We start from the raw sequence: 4,195 nt of genomic DNA on the forward strand, positions 1-4,195 counted from the left end.
AATCCCATAACCGTATTCACATAGGAGAAAAGCCGTTCAGCTATGACCAGTGTGGCTCAGCTTTTAGTGAGTTGGGGAGTTTAAAATCCCATCAACGTATTCACACTGGAGAGAAGCCGTACAGCTGTGACCAATGTGGGGCAGCTTTTAGAAGGTTGGGGAGTCTAAAATCCCATCAACGTATTCACACGGGAGAGAAGCCGTACAGCTGTGACCAATGTGGGGCAGCTTTTAGAAGGTTGGGGAGTCTAAAATCCCATCAACGTATTCACACGGGAGAGAAGCCGTACAGCTGTGACCAATGTGGGGCAGCTTTTAGAAGGTTGGGGAGTCTAAAATCCCATCAACGTATTCACACGGGAGAGAAGCCGTACAGCTGTGACCAATGTGGGGCAGCTTTTAGAAGGTTGGGGAGTCTAAAATCCCATCAACGTATTCACACGGGAGAGAAGCCGTACAGCTGTGACCAATGTGGGGCAGCTTTTAGAAGGTTGGGGAGTCTAAAATCCCATCAACGTATTCACACGGGAGAGAAGCCGTACAGCTGTGACCAATGTGGGGCAGCTTTTAGAAGGTTGGGGAGTCTAAAATCCCATCAACGTATTCACACGGGAGAGAAGCCGTACAGCTGTGACCAATGTGGGGCAGCTTTTAGAAGGTTGGGGAGTCTAAAATCCCATCAACGTATTCACACGGGAGAGAAGCCGTACAGCTGTGACCAATGTGGGGCAGCTTTTAGAAGGTTGGGGAGTCTAAAATCCCATCAACGTATTCACACGGGAGAGAAGCCGTACAGCTGTGACCAATGTGGGGCAGCTTTTAGAAGGTTGGGGAGTCTAAAATCCCATCAACGTATTCACACGGGAGAGAAGCCGTACAGCTGTGACCAATGTGGGGCAGCTTTTAGAAGGTTGGGGAGTCTAAAATCCCATCAACGTATTCACACGGGAGAGAAGCCGTACAGCTGTGACCAATGTGGGGCAGCTTTTAGAAGGTTGGGGAGTCTAAAATCCCATCAACGTATTCACACGGGAGAGAAGCCGTACAGCTGTGACCAATGTGGGGCAGCTTTTAGAAGGTTGGGGAGTCTAAAATCCCATCAACGTATTCACACGGGAGAGAAGCCGTACAGCTGTGACCAATGTGGGGCAGCTTTTAGAAGGTTGGGGAGTCTAAAATCCCATCAACGTATTCACACGGGAGAGAAGCCGTACAGCTGTGACCAATGTGGGGCAGCTTTTAGAAGGTTGGGGAGTCTAAAATCCCATCAACGTATTCACACGGGAGAGAAGCCGTACAGCTGTGACCAATGTGGGGCAGCTTTTAGAAGGTTGGGGAGTCTAAAATCCCATCAACGTATTCACACGGGAGAGAAGCCGTACAGCTGTGACCAATGTGGGGCAGCTTTTAGAAGGTTGGGGAGTCTAAAATCCCATCAACGTATTCACACGGGAGAGAAGCCGTACAGCTGTGACCAATGTGGGGCAGCTTTTAGAAGGTTGGGGAGTCTAAAATCCCATCAACGTATTCACACGGGAGAGAAGCCGTACAGCTGTGACCAATGTGGGGCAGCTTTTAGAAGGTTGGGGAGTCTAAAATCCCATCAACGTATTCACACGGGAGAGAAGCCGTACAGCTGTGACCAATGTGGGGCAGCTTTTAGAAGGTTGGGGAGTCTAAAATCCCATCAACGTATTCACACGGGAGAGAAGCCGTACAGCTGTGACCAATGTGGGGCAGCTTTTAGAAGGTTGGGGAGTCTAAAATCCCATCAACGTATTCACACGGGAGAGAAGCCGTACAGCTGTGACCAATGTGGGGCAGCTTTTAGAAGGTTGGGGAGTCTAAAATCCCATCAACGTATTCACACGGGAGAGAAGCCGTACAGCTGTGACCAATGTGGGGCAGCTTTTAGAAGGTTGGGGAGTCTAAAATCCCATCAACGTATTCACACGGGAGAGAAGCCGTACAGCTGTGACCAATGTGGGGCAGCTTTTAGAAGGTTGGGGAGTCTAAAATCCCATCAACGTATTCACACGGGAGAGAAGCCGTACAGCTGTGACCAATGTGGGGCAGCTTTTAGAAGGTTGGGGAGTCTAAAATCCCATCAACGTATTCACACGGGAGAGAAGCCGTACAGCTGTGACCAATGTGGGGCAGCTTTTAGAAGGTTGGGGAGTCTAAAATCCCATCAACGTATTCACACGGGAGAGAAGCCGTACAGCTGTGACCAATGTGGGGCAGCTTTTAGAAGGTTGGGGAGTCTAAAATCCCATCAACGTATTCACACGGGAGAGAAGCCGTACAGCTGTGACCAATGTGGGGCAGCTTTTAGAAGGTTGGGGAGTCTAAAATCCCATCAACGTATTCACACGGGAGAGAAGCCGTACAGCTGTGACCAATGTGGGGCAGCTTTTAGAAGGTTGGGGAGTCTAAAATCCCATCAACGTATTCACACGGGAGAGAAGCCGTACAGCTGTGACCAATGTGGGGCAGCTTTTAGAAGGTTGGGGAGTCTAAAATCCCATCAACGTATTCACACGGGAGAGAAGCCGTACAGCTGTGACCAATGTGGGGCAGCTTTTAGAAGGTTGGGGAGTCTAAAATCCCATCAACGTATTCACACGGGAGAGAAGCCGTACAGCTGTGACCAATGTGGGGCAGCTTTTAGAAGGTTGGGGAGTCTAAAATCCCATCAACGTATTCACACGGGAGAGAAGCCGTACAGCTGTGACCAATGTGGGGCAGCTTTTAGAAGGTTGGGGAGTCTAAAATCCCATCAACGTATTCACACGGGAGAGAAGCCGTACAGCTGTGACCAATGTGGGGCAGCTTTTAGAAGGTTGGGGAGTCTAAAATCCCATCAACGTATTCACACGGGAGAGAAGCCGTACAGCTGTGACCAATGTGGGGCAGCTTTTAGAAGGTTGGGGAGTCTAAAATCCCATCAACGTATTCACACGGGAGAGAAGCCGTACAGCTGTGACCAATGTGGGGCAGCTTTTAGAAGGTTGGGGAGTCTAAAATCCCATCAACGTATTCACACGGGAGAGAAGCCGTACAGCTGTGACCAATGTGGGTCAGCTTTTAGAGAGTTTTGGAGTTTAAAATCCCATCAACGTATTCACACTGGAGAGAAGCCGTACAGCTGTGACCAATGTGGGTCAGCTTTTAACGAGTTGGGGAATCTCAAAGTCCATCAACGTATTCATTCTGGAGTGAAGCCATACAACTGTGACCAATGTGGGTCAGCTTTTCGACATTTGGGGAATCTCAAAGTCCATCAACGTATTCACAGTGGAGAGAAGCCGTACAACTGTGACCAATGTGGGTCAGCTTTTAATCAGATGGGGATTCTCAAAGTCCATCAACGTATTCATTCTGGAGTGAAGCCATACAACTGTGACCAATGTGGGTCAGCCTTTAGAAGGTTGGACCATCTCAAATCTCATCAACGTATTCACACTGGAGAGAAGCCATACAGCTGTGACCAATGTGAGTCAGTTTTTAGAGAGTTGGAGCATCTAAAATCCCATCAACGTATTCACACGGGAGAGCAGCCATACAGCTGTGACCAATGTGGGTCAGCTTTTATAAAACTGGGGAATCTAAAGGTCCATCAGCGTATTCACACTGGAGAGAAGCCGTACAGCTGTGACCAATGTGGCTCAGGTTTTAGACAGTTGGTGCATCTAAAAGTCCATCAACGTATTCACACTGGGGAGAAGCCATACAGCTGTGACCAGTGTGGCTCAGGTTTTACACAGTTGGGGCATCTAAAAGTCCATCAACATATTCACACTGGAGAGAAGCCATACAGCTGTGACCAATGTAGGGCAGCTTTTAGAGAATTGAGGAGTCTAAAGTACCATCAGCGTATTCACACTGGGGACAAGCCGTACACCTGTGACCAATGTGGTTCAGCTTTTCGAAGGTTGGGGGATCTAAAGGTCCATCAGCGTATTCACACTGGAGAGAAGCCGTACAGCTGTGATCAGTGTGGCTCAGGTTTTAGACAGCTGGGGAGTCTAAAAGTCCATCAACGTAGTCACACTGGAGAGAAGCCGTACAGCTGTGACCAGTGTGGGTCAGCTTTTAGACAGTCGGGGAGTCTAAAGTACCATCAACATATTCACACTGGAGAGAAGCCGTTTCGGTGTATTTTAATATATTTTAAGACTTGGTTTATATACAA

General features: G+C 48.7%; 1 pseudogene; it reads left to right on the forward strand.

The window, feature by feature from the left end:
• Positions 1–1,222, forward strand: part of LOC109975029 (zinc finger protein 420-like) — a 7,024-nt pseudogene extending 5,802 nt beyond the window's left edge.
• Positions 1,223–4,195: the final 2,973 nt, after the last annotated feature.

This window comes from Monopterus albus, unplaced genomic scaffold (assembly GCF_001952655.1).
Source record: "Monopterus albus unplaced genomic scaffold, M_albus_1.0 scaffold357.1, whole genome shotgun sequence".
Taxonomy (NCBI): domain Eukaryota; kingdom Metazoa; phylum Chordata; class Actinopteri; order Synbranchiformes; family Synbranchidae; genus Monopterus; species Monopterus albus.